The following is a 13,503-nucleotide window of genomic DNA, read 5'->3' on the forward strand; positions in this document are numbered from 1 at the left end:
GACTTTTCTCCCAAAGGTCATGGTTGAACCCGAAAAAAAAATAACGGAAAATTAAAGATGATGAAATAAGCTTTACTTGGATGTGTGTCTGAAACACCTTTGAGAGCTGCGAGTATTTGAAAAATATAATTTTGGGGAGTTCGCGTGATCATAACTGGCAGTCTATATTTACTGGTCTGCAACCCTCAGAGCATTTTCGCCGATGCAGGAGAGGGCCATTCTGTAAGCCTCTTTGTACCTCAATACACAATAACTCACTGTCACATGTCAACCGGGCAGTGCTATCGTATATGATTACCCGTATAGAAATGAGCGGGCTAAATCAGCGGCCCTCTGTGTACCGAGATGCACGAAGAGACTTGCAGTGAATAGCCATTCTGGATCGCTTGCTTTGTTGGCTCTCGGGCTTGCTTCACTGTCTGGCCGCGGAAAAGGTTAATACATATCCTGCAGGTTTCGGTTACACGTTAAGCTTGATTTAATATGAGACAGGCCCAATCGATCAGAGATTGATGCACGTGTCCGCACTCAACATGTTCATGAGACCACGATATCGCACGCGATTAGTTTCCATCATCACTTCTCAACGGCAGCTGTTCATTCCATGTCAACTCGAAGTTGTTTTTTTATCAACCAGGAGTGCGTGTTAACATTACAGGTGAAGGAATAAGCTTTGCACATGCCGTTTCATGCTGTTTTGATTACACACTACGTACAATACTTTCGGGACCAATAGAAAATGGTTAAGCAGTTGTGAAGGATCATTCAGTTTGCACCAAATGAGCATTATTTCCGTGAATTTCCGTGAAATAGCACGAGAGTAGTTTTGTACTAGGTTGTGACAGGTGTCGTATGAGTCACACCCAAAAAAAACACACCAAAAAAACCCCACAAAACAAAGAAATATATGTCATATAAAAAACTATGTACATGTAGCACCAACATTAATTATGACTAGAAAACCCATTTATTAAACTACTTTTAAGTGAGGCAATTATATCAATTGCTCTACACGTTAAAATCGTATCACTATTTAAACGAAGTAACCCTAAAATCAGTTTCGTCCAAAAAAAAAAGAGAGCAATTTATTGTGTGTTCTGACTGTAATTGGAAGAACGAAGAAAATGACACAGAATGCGTGTTTCAACAACTGTAGCTCACAATATCTTTATTAACAACCCTACTTTGGCTAACAACAGGATTTATAAAATCCACTTTATTTTGGAAAGACAGGCCTTCAAAAGGACTTTGTTGAATATTGTTTAACTTTTAAACTGAGGTTTTATCGCTGGTGACAATAATATTGTAACGACAATTCTTGAAATCGCGTGTTTGGACGAAACAGATTATAGTGTCATTTCGTTTAAATGGTGATATAATTTGAACGGATTGAGCAATTGAAGTAATTTTTTGTTTGCATCTAAAAGTAGCTTATTAAATTGGCTTACCAGTCATAATTATTTTTTGGTGCTACATATTTGTTTTAAATATAAAATATATTTCTTTGCTTTGGGTTCCGCTTGTTGTTTTTTTTACTCACCCTGTAGCATGGATTGATCATGCCGAGTATGTGAAGGTCCATTGTGCATGCCTAACATTAAGGGTCAGCGGACAAGTGTGTTGGGGATGTTAGGGTGTTTGTTTGTTTGTTTTAAAGAAAAGGTACGTGAGTTACAAATATTTTTGTCGGTTGCATGCATAGTTTGCTCGCGGCTTCATACGCCGCTTCCGTAATCGATTTCGCTATATCCAGATTGCGTGTTTATTCAATTTCAACTGAAAAATTTGATTAATAATTGCTCCGTGGCACTGTACGTCAGAGGATTTTCTTCCCGATGCGAAATGTTCGTCACGACTGCTTTGTACTACCCTCATTTGCATGACAACCTACCCGCATTTTTAGCCTATACTCGAGGTTAAATTATTGGCCAACTGATATCTATTATATGCAAAGGTACGAATATTTAGCATGGTATTGGCATGCCATAACACGCGTACATGTAACGGCCGATCACAGCACGGTTCATATAATAGGCTGAACACAGTTGTTAAGTTGTTTTAATTTCACTGATAATTTGTGATTGACCACTTTTTTCAAATTTATTGGGTGTGGTCGTTTAAAGTAGTAGTGGCACATGGCTGCACCAAACTTGGTTTAAAGCAGTGAGATCAGGACCACCTTTTCTGGCTTAGCGAGGAGAACTTGCTCCACTGCCTTTCATCGGCTGTAACTTTTAATGCAAATCGTGTGCATAAATGATGACATTTGAACCGGTGCTGACAATGTTGCGGGCAGTGTTACGAAAGCAATAATGGCCGTCCTCCGACAGATCGCAACAGTTCAGCCTAATACTCAACACGCTATGGTATGTGACCAGGGCACCAGCATTCGATATAGTTTACGTATATGATTTGTGGCTGGTAACCGGCCTAATGGATGCGCTTCATGCAGTTCCATATTGTAGTGGTTGATATGCATTGGCCCTTCTGGCCTGTTGTAGTGTAAATAGCGGGAACCAGCGAAGTGCTTGGTATCATTCATCTCACTGGTATTTTTTATTGCATGCATGTAAATCAATACTGTCCCAGACGAGCCTCTAATAAAGCGGCAATGTTTGAAATGTATTGCGAAACCCTTATCGTGTACCTGCGGTAACCCATGGCCAGCTTTGAATGTACCCTAGAGAGCCCTCAAGTGTTCACATTTGTATCGAATTATCAACTGACAACAGTTACGTAACCCAGGCCCTCTGTGTTTATCTCTTCACTACCCCGAACTCCACTCAAGGCCACATCAGTGGGAAACATCTTCATTATATGCGCATTCTAATTGTGCATTTGCTTATGATTGTTAGCAGTATTTGGCCTAAAAGTCTTACAAGCCTCATCTAAAATTCGGTCGGACAAAATTCCTCAATCAGTGCGGGATCCTGTTCACATTTTTGTTTTCCCTTCAGAAATTTATTTGACTTCTCTTGATTTATTTCCATATATCTTAATCAAAATAATGAGCAATTGAAATTAACGGACTATAAAATAAACTTCACGAATGGTAGAGGCTGGCTGTTTTGAGAATAGTCGGGTCGCTCTTGCACCCTTGCACAGATAGCAGGTAATCAGTCTGGTAACACTAAACCTGCTTTTTGAATGTTTATGGTTGGGTTACCGATTTACATGTACGTGATATCTTTTTACGATGAGATCAGTGTTACTTTCTTTACACAATGGAATTGTGTAATGAGACATACCCGCACACTGTCAGTGCTTTCGTTGTAATACAAGGTTAAGACGTCCCGGAGCTGACGTCGACCGTGACCAGTTCAGGTTTTGTAGCTTTTGCTGGTAATATTGTCTTCAGTTGAAGACAGCTTTAAGCGGGATCAGAATATAAGCCACGAAGGTCTACCGAGTGGAGAGATTCATCTGTCTAGCTTTCATCAGGTGATGCGGATGAGTATCGCATTATTGGAAGTCCGTAGACAGTTCAGTGTAAACGGACCAGGTCTAGATAATCGTCGGACAATTCCAAGATTGCACGCGATGGAAGGTTCGACTTCTTCTGCCGGCTGATTAACGGAATAAACTGAGAGCTGTGGACGGAGAATGGTAAATGCTTCCGTTGTAACTAATCGGTAAGCAATTTCGGCTGTCATTGGCACCCTCGAGGGAGTGAGTGATGCCGTGTCATTGGAAGATTTTAGGCCTGTATACCTCAAGGAGATTCAGCGCATAGTTGTTTGAGGCCTTTCTGAAGTTGCGATTCCCTGAAAATTGGTGCACGGCTGCATGACGTGAGATGACTTTGGAATGTTCAATTACGTGTATACGCCCTGTGTGTTGCATACGCCTGTTTACACTTTTGGGGGATTGACTTGCTACTTATTGCCTGGCTAGATAGTTGGCATCCAGCCTGGCTGCTTGGCTGGCTAGCTGCATGAACACAAATCAAGTATAGTGCTTCTTGTAGATTATTACTGAGCTTTATGTTTGGCTGGCTGGTTGACTGACTCGCTGGTCGAGTGACTGACTGGCAAGCTGCTTGGCTGGTTGGCTGGTCGACAGGCCAACTGACTGGCTGGCTGGCTGACTGGCACCCCAGCTGGACCGACGGTTTGAAGGCTGACTGGCTCGTTGGCTGTCTGGCTTGTTAGCTGGCTGGCTGTGTCCCCTGCTGGCTCTGGCTTGTTGGTTATATAGCTTGTTGGTTAGCTAGTTAGCTGGATGGCCGGTTGTGCTGCTTGCATGTTGGTTTTGTTTTCACGCCAGTCACTTATCCATTCCTGAACCTTCCCTCTCACTCTATCCGCTCCGTTCACAAGTACCCCCTCACCGGCAAAGAAAGCACAGTTCGGGGTGACCGACCGACGCCATCTTGCCTGACTGCAATTTTGCCGCGGCGCGCGGCCGCACCATGCATACCACTGCGTGTACATGGTACAAAACCTCTGGTGTACGTGCGTCACACACAAGGAACGGTACGCGTCAACCAGCTAAATGTCCCGCCCACGGGACGTCGTTGCTATGTAAAAGGGCGCCCTCTTTAGTTGGCGCACGGAGCCCATAGTCAGACTTGACTTGAATGAAACTTGTATACCCAGTTGATCCTAACTGTGGTCAGCTGGGTGAAAGTTTGCCTGTTTTCTAGTCAACTCTGACTAGATTTTGTTATAGTGTAATAATCAGTATGTTTGTTATGATGTTGCTGATTTTGAATTCACCCCCCCCCCCGAACAAAACCCCACACCAACACCCAAATAATCACATGGCATGACACACTACCCGGTGTTCCATCAGCATCATCCAATTGCAGCCCCTATCCGCAGAGATTGCTCATCCGTGATTAAAAGAAGACCTCATGTATCTCACGTGTTTTTCTTTTGGGCTGTGATGAGACAAACGCAAAAAAAGACCAGTAAAAAAATAATGAAGAAAATTAATTCCGTATGTACACAACTTTATTCATGGTTCCCGAAACAGGCGAGTTAATGATGTATCAAACCTAGTGAACCGTGAATGAATTCTAACGTCGAAATTTTAGGTTCATTGTCCCGCACCGATAATTATCGACAGAGCGATACATGTTTTTTTTTTTTTTTTTTAAACGTATACTCAAGCCTAATGCATCGCGTAATGAATTAAAATGCGGAACATTTGAACGTATCGTAAAACAGTATAACCTTTGAAGAAAGAGCGATACATACTTTTTGAAAGGGCAGTCGCGATAATTTAGATTTTTGATGTATTACTTTTTGCTCGGTTTTCATTGAACTGATGTCTCATCTTTATTCAGTAAATCCGTGTGTTTTCCTTTGTGCAGGTTTGTTTAAAAAAAAAAAAAGATTTTATTTCCCGAATGCCCCACTGCCTTTTACTGTATAATAAACTGATTTTAATGATGCTCTGCTCGTAGCATTTGAAGACACATGGCATAAACGGTGATTTTTTTTGCTGATGACAGACGGCCAGCCTATTGTCTACTTTGTACTACGTGTAAAAAAAGTCCTACTTTTTATCCTAAATAACTCTGTTGTTTACCAATTGAATTAAACCAAAATTTCTGATCATGTAAACAAGGTATGACAAATTTTATGGAGCGACTTTCATTAGAGATTTAAGCGCCATACGAAAAAAACAAAATACTCACAGAATGGCAAATAAAGTGCTGGGGCATTGGCGGTAGGCGCGTGCTGCGGTCTGAAGATGTCCAGGATCACCCCTGATGTCATTGCACATCTCCTGGATCGTGTGTTGTGCCAAACGATCGAGGAGGTGTGCAATGACACCAGGGGTGATCCTGCATTCCTTAAGAAGTTTTCGGCAGCAGCAGGCGCCTTCCGCCACCGTCTCCAGCGCTGTATTGACATTGGAGGATGTCAAGTCGAAAGTGGCCGGCAGATTTTGAAAGGGCGTATTTTTTTTCGTATGGCGTTTAAATCTCACCCTCTTGCACAAAGCTGAAGAAGTCGCTTCATACAATTTGTCATGCCTTGTTTACATAATCTGAAATGTTGGTTCAATTCCATTGGTAAATAACAGTTATTTAGGATCAAAGTAGGACATGTTCTTTTTGACACAAAGTACCCATCTCTCTGAACTGACTAACTGACGTACGGACAGCTTGTCTCTTATGACTAAGAACAGGACCAACAAATTTACTGGGCTCTCCTTATAACACTCACTAAGTCTTGTTCTTCTTCATCACCAGGTTTGAGTTGGCCTCCTCATCTTCCCTGTTGCTTTTACCTGTCGTTCCAAACGGACGCATCCAGTACTATGCAAACACCAACTGACCACTCTGTTGTCTCCACTTTGCACATCTCCAATGGTAAGTGTAACTTCAGTTAAAAGGTCTCGTCATGTTTGACATACGCCCTTGTTTGATTCAGTCTTCTGTTGGTGGAGGATGAAAGGTGGAAGAAGATGAAAGGTGGAAGAAGATGAAAGGATTCAGTGTGTCATTTTGGTCTTAAAGATCCGTCATTTTTTCTTCTTCTTAATTGGTTCAAGGAGTGCACGTATGTCTGAAACGGCTCAGAAATCGTGATCAGCGCAGTCTGTTCTGAGTAAAATCAAGGGTGCCCCTTTTATATATTTCTGGGTGGATAGAGGCAACTGTTGTAGTAAAGTGTCTTGCCTAAGAACACAAGCACTGTGTTCTCCTTGTGAGTTCAAACCCACATACCACATCACACGGCTAATACCATTGAGTATTGGACCGTGCATTATCCGCTTAGGCCTAATTTTCAATGAGTTTCAAACTGCGTACACAACCGACCAATTACTCATAATTCGAGATATTGAATTTAATTAGGGCCTAAGGTTACTTCTTGCTCATAGACTCTTTCACTAGAAAAAATCAAGTTGGCAAAATCTGTCGAAAATTGCAAATAATGGTCAGCGAAGAACTGTTCAGCATTACACAAACCCCAGGTCGGGTACGGTATAATTGTCAGTTAAACAACTCACTGGTACCTATAAAATTACTCAGGCATTCAAAAAGGACTTCTTTCAGAGAGTTCATTCAGTTCGTATGAATGTGAAAGGTAAGGGCTTTCCGATTGTCCAGCTTGTTGTTAAGTGGTGAGTCGAAGGGATTGAAAGAAATGTCCGTCGAAACACATTGCGTCCCCGCGAGAATTTTTCTCAACCTCTTCCGTTTCTCCAAGGCGCTTGTACTTGCGTGTCATTTACCTTTCTCTTGTTTCTTGTCATTTCCAACCGCTCTTTCAGAAACCATCGCCACGCTTGTGCAGCAAGTACAAATCTCAGAAATTTGTGATTGCATTTAGCTGCCTCCACTTTCTTGTCTTAGGAATATAATTGATTTCCTGTGCAAAATATTATTATTTTTTTCTTCTTCTTGCTTTCATTGCCCGATCCACCCATCCGAAAACGGACACTTTGTGGTGATGACAATATGAAGTGCTTGCACGCACAAAGCGAATCGTCGAACCAGGAGCAATTGTGTTCAAATTGAAAACCCAAAGTTTGAATTGACAATTTTTATTTTTTATTTTAATGGCGGAGATCCCTCGTCTGGATATTAATTTTGGTCTGTGGGCTCTGTGAAGCAATACTCGGGGACCGTTAGAAATTGTGCGGGTATGGAGCTGATTATGGCGCCATTTTGTGTGGTGGCACCAAACCCACATTTTTATACCTTGTAACAATTTGATGCGAAATGCATATTTCCCATTGTGTGCCAGATGAAATGTACGGCTTCCGTATACCTGCATCGTGTCTAATGGTCTCTACCTGATTTTATACCTTAACGCATTAAGGAATACGAAATCACACATTTAACGGTACATGTGTTTAGGTAAAATACAGTATTTCATGATGACATAATACATTTTTTACACTTTTTCAGGGACATGTTTGAAATTGAAGACATCTGTTGAAATTATTTTAAGATATTCCTAAACTACAAGATCTTAGTCGTATGTGGTGAAAACGGCGTTGAAAATAAAGCTCCAGTTGGAAAATAGCGGTCTTTTACAGAGGAATGGTCAAAAACAAGTGTGTCCATGTCTACGTCTATGGCAGTTATGTATAGACCTACTTATGCAATTATTGCAATTATTTGTGTACGCAGTGCTATTGTGTTGACCATATCTCATAGACTTGCGTGTGGATAAACTGGTTTTTGACAATCTTTCTTTAAACCATCAATACTTCTTAATTTAGGCTTTATTTTCAGCGCCGTTTTCACCATTAATACCACGAAGATGCTGTAATTTAGGAACGTCTTGAAAAAATTTAACATGTGTCCCCAATTCCGTGAAATCTGCGTGTGAAAAAAGTGTAAACCGTTTTTTTAACACCTGTACATACCCATAAGAAGCCGAGAAGCAGATTCTTCTTCAAAGTCTACCATGAATACCGTACAATATCATTTTGAACCAGCATAACATTGGGGAGGGGGGTGGAGACCTCTACGAGACAATTGTGAGGCAATTTTAATATTAAGAACTCGGCATGTCCAATATTCTGATAAGTCTTCGGCAGCTATAAATGCTTCCTGCATTTGCACATTGCTTTTGCTGAAGAGCAATCTTGGATTCATGTTTACATTTAATGAAATTGTGTCTGACGTCTGTCTTGCAATTTGCCTGTAATGGTCTCTAGCGAGGACAATTTTGTGCTAGCAATGACGTATTCTCCCTCAGGAGACAGGAATCTCTTGTAGTTTTAAACTGAGACGCCAAAATTCAACTTAACGAAATGAAGGGTTATGATGCTGTAGTGTATCTTGTAGAAAAATAGGTAGAAAACACCTTTTCGGCATTGAGTTTTATGGAAATAATTCATAATTTGGTGCAATCGCGGCTCGTGTGAGGTTGATTTTGTTGCTTTGTGAAATTCATACACGCATGTTTAACAAAAAAAATGCAAACAAAAAAATGTGCAAAAAGCCTCTCATGAAGAATGAGACAGCAAAGTTCAAGTGATTACAAGTATCACTCAAAAGTGGTGGGGAGTGTTTTGTGACATTGTTAAAAACAATAACCAGTCTCAATTTGGATACAGTCTCTTGCAAAGCATGAGTGTTACATGAATTTGAGGTGTTTTAGTTTTAGAACACACGACGTAAAGGTCCACCGTATTTTTTTCTCTATTATGTACCATGATTGTCCAATTTTTTTCCCAACCAGGCAGTGTTCACTTACCTTCCGCGTATATTATATAAAGGGAAATTATTTTGTCTCTCTAAGTGTCGCTATGAAATCATGCGTGAGACTGATTTCAATTTGGGCCCGGGAAAAGTCAAAAGCAAGCAGCATAGAGCTCTTCTGGCATAGAAGGGACTCGACTGCCTGCATGTGTGCATCATGGCGTCTTTGGGTGGCAGAACAGGGTGAGCTTCGATTGTGATATTAAGCATCCGTAACATGACAATATTGAAAGCGTTCGTTACAAATAAGGTTGACAGCAGAAAATGTACAACACCCAGAAAATGACACTCCGAATAAGGAACAATGTATCGCGATATAAGACTTTATGCTTTGAATGGTGGAGTACCGATATAGTTACGGTCTTGCGGTAACACCATGTTGCTGTGTCTTCTTTCAATCAGTAGATTTGTATTAGTTCCGATAAGAACTTCCCTGCTTGTTAAAAGAAGGAACTTGTCCTGCTTGTTATCTACTTTCGCTAAGTACATTGGAAGGCAGTGGGACTTCTCCCAATTATCTTCTCTGAGGCTGAGGGAGATCAGTTTGGTCTCAACGTTTCGACTAGCCTGCTCTTTGTTTATTGAACCTTCGATGTCATTTGTGATGTGAGTTTTGCAAAGTGTGACGTCCTTATTTCTGTCTTTTATTGAAACAATTAATCAAAACTGGGTATGTTATTGTTTGTATTCCTTGTAATTTCATGTTCCGTTCTTCTAATGGTGGGCATTACAAACGTTTTGCATTCCAAATGAAAGCTGCGCACTTACTCAACGTTTCGGGCAACATTTCCTGAATGTCTACACAATTTCCAATTCATGTAATGGTATAAAATTACATTATATGAAACTTGTGCAACGCCCACATTATATTCCTCTTGTTAAAATGTGTAGGTCTATTATGCAAGGTTGTTTGTTTATTCATATAGGCCTACAATGCATATTGACGGCCTTATAAGCTATAGGCCTATGCTGAAATTATTGCTTGCGTATACTTAATGTATGTAAATAGCATGTCATCATTAATTTCTCCCATAAGCATTATACAGCCGCGATGACAGAAACCATACCAGCAGATTTTTTTTACATTAGAATAATATGGGATGGTCGCACGATCTATATTTTTTTGCGCCGACCAGCCAGTTTTACTCACTTTCCTGGGATTGCGATGCTTTCAACGCGCCGCAAATGCGAACATTTCGTTGAATGAATGGCTCGAAAAACGAGAAGGTACCGTGGTGGGATCGGGAACGGGTAAGTGTATAAATTTAATTGCGCCTAAGGTATTATGTAAGTATTCGTGTCGTCTTCATTGGTAGACTGTTTAAGGATATGAGTTGTGTGACAAAAGGTTCACAATGTTATAACATGCTAAATGTTGACTGCAGGCTATAGTCATTTGTGTTTTGGCAGAATTAGGCCTACCTGCATGCTGAGAAATTTCCGTCTGACGTCATTGTTGATTTGACGAAAACTCTGGTTCTTATGCTCATGTGGGAAAAATATATCAATTTACAGCAAAAGGGAATTGGTATACTTTCGCTGTATTTCAGTGACGGTTTATTGATTGAAGATTTTGAAGTAATGTACGCTAGTTTGAAAGCCGATGTATATACATTGCCAGAGTGTTATTAAAAAAGGTTCATCTGACATTTGCAAATGCCTTTTGCTCAAGTTATCATCCCCATTATAAGGGTGAATGCATTAACATTCAGTTGTGCTGTTGCCATCGCTTACAAACAAAAATTACCCCGATTCGCGTACGGATCGTGGAAGTTGAGTGGCAAGTCCATTACCAGGCTTGTCATTTTGCTTCATTTGCCGCCCACAGCCGACCTTCGACAAGCCGGAAACATAATGGGCCTCGCTAAGCCGAGTCATATTTCCTACATGTTGTTTTGTTTTTCATCCCTGCGCGAATGACAAGGGCTCTAACATTGACCGGTTGTTTCTGAGAAATATTCCCCCAATCATGCGTATACTAAAAAGGGCAGTTGTTTTTTTAGTGTCATAGGGTTTCTATACGGCTTTTATGCAACTGTCTGAAACTGGTACGCTGTTTAGTCACAAGAATAAACGGTTGACGCCCGTTTCATGGGCGTCGCCAGGATTTGTTTCTAGAGGGGGGCAAAGCACATTATTTCTTCAAATCCTTGTACTTTCTCTAGCATATTTTCGATTTATCAATTTTTCGAGGATGGGCAGGGGAGCATTTGCCAACTGCACCCCCGTTGACACCCCTGTGAACGCCCATGTTGTTAAATGTGCATTAAATTAACAGCAATATGACTTTGCCCCTCGTCTTCTCCCCCCCCCCTTGTGTGTGTGTGTGTGTGGGGGGGGGGGGGTCCAAGGCTCCCCTGCCCCCCCCCCCACCCTCGCGATGCTCATGCCCCGTTTGGAATAATGGACCCACCATATTTGTCAACCTGTGTTTTTTTGTGTTAATACCATTTTTGTTTTGTTCATGATCTTTTCAAATTTGAACACATCGCACCCACCCAAGTTTTTGAGATTTTAAGATGTTCAATGCATGTCGTTCCTTTCGGACATGGCTGCTACATCAGAATAGTGTTTTTTTTATGTTTGTCTAATTTTATTTTCATTCATTTAATGTGAGGGCTCCTTTATGGGGAGAAGTTTTATAAAAACTGAAATGGACTTCCCTCGATAAAGTGTACAATAAAATAGAATAAAAAGCTCGAATCTGTTGTGATTTTTAGGTTCAAAGTTTTTATTGTTATATCTTTTTGTCCCCAATGAACCATTTATCAAAATATTAACAGAGAGAATAAAGTTAATTGGAGTATAAGGTTCGGCTTACCAGCAAAATTGGAAACACAATACGGATACTTGCCAATTGGTTGAATATAAGACGCGCATTTAGTGAGTCGCCATTACCAACTAAAATGCATCATCCTTTGTCAATTCCTTGTCATCTCCTCTATTCCACTTTGTAAATAAAGCACAACCTATTCTATTATTTTCAGTGGAGACGACCCAATTCTGCTCTTGTGTACATCTTCTGCCTTATTAAGTGCCTGGAAATTCATTGCATATTGAAAAAACAATATGTAGGGCCCCATTCGAAGATGTCGCAAACCTGTGGGTTTGACTTTGATAGTGATTACAATCATGAAGCACTTTTACAGCCTTTATCTTGTTGTAGGCCTAAATGCTCTTAAAGAATTTGGGTGGTTTTCAGGGTGGAGGTCAATAGATGTTTCTGACAGAGATGTAAACTAAACACTTTTGTTTCCTCATATTTATGAAATTGAATGTGATATAAAATAGAAAGAAACAAATCATCGTTGCCGACATGCCTTCGGTTATACATGTACATTTATGAATCGTCGAGTAGGCCTATACTTCAGAAATGATGCACGTTAAACAGTATAACTGTGTCTGTAGAAAAGCAACCGAGTTCTGCTATAAAGCACGGGTTACGGTAAGTGTCACGCTATCCAATTTGCTCTGAAAATGACCCCATAATGGGTGAAATATACATGCATTATAAATGCACATATCGGTAACTTTTATAGGCATGTCTATTTGTGCACTGAATAAACACTGGCCCCAAGTGCGTTGACGTACTTGCCTTTTACCTCAGTCCTTCAAATCGCCAGTATAATGGACAGTTTGTGTTAGTGGGTACTACTCCACCGCGTTCGGCTACCGAATAAATGACGTGCCATCAGCGTATGCCGTAGTTTAATAGACACGCTGCTATCCAAGCAAATATGATTTGATCTGAAAATAAAATAACAAGGACGGACGTAAAGTCAATATTCATGGTAGAACATGTGTGCCTTCCTGCATGTCAAGCACTAGCAATTAATCATCGCTATACGGCCACACCGTTCACTGCACCTCGTTTGTTATTTGTGTTGGTCCGAGAGAGCCAGCAGCCTAACTGTCCTCTTTGTATGATCCCCACTGACCCACTGACTATCTCGTTTGAACGGGGCAGTGCTATCGTGTAGGGCTACCCCGTGAGTCCATTGGATGGGCTAAATCCGGCCCATTGTGTAGACCACAGGCATGAAAAGACTTCCAGTGAATAACCATTCTGAATCAACTGAATAGTATACAAATATTGACTGCTTTGAGTGGAGTAGGAAAACTAACCTCCCGAGGTGATCCATGAATCACCGATCCATAACACTTCTCCCACAGATTCTGCTTGGTATTAACAGTTTAACATTATTTAAATTTAAATACAGTTACAGTGAACTTCTTTTTCAATACAAAATTGGTGGAAAATGTATTTCTCTCTTCCAAACCACACCTTCACGAAATGTTTGAACCCAACTCTGTAGGCTGGCTCTTGG

The 13,503-nt window shown here is 40.8% G+C and overlaps 1 protein-coding gene across 2 annotated transcripts in view; it reads left to right on the plus strand.

Annotated features, from left to right (window-relative positions):
- Positions 1 to 13,503, plus strand: part of LOC119727311 (short transient receptor potential channel 4-like) — a 53,058-nt gene that overhangs the window by 16,733 nt on the left and 22,822 nt on the right. The window contains exons 1-2 of one of the 2 annotated variants that reach the window (XM_038199164.1): positions 3,361 to 3,632; positions 6,206 to 6,325. The gene's annotated coding sequence lies outside the window, so the exon portion shown is untranslated. Of the gene's footprint in view, positions 1 to 3,360; positions 3,633 to 6,205; positions 6,326 to 13,503 lie in introns of those variants that run through there. The other variant, XM_038199163.1, reaches the window with a different exon arrangement.

The sequence above is a fragment of the Patiria miniata genome, unplaced genomic scaffold (genome assembly GCF_015706575.1).
Source record: "Patiria miniata isolate m_02_andy unplaced genomic scaffold, ASM1570657v1 HiC_scaffold_20, whole genome shotgun sequence".
Lineage (NCBI taxonomy): Eukaryota > Metazoa > Echinodermata > Asteroidea > Valvatida > Asterinidae > Patiria > Patiria miniata.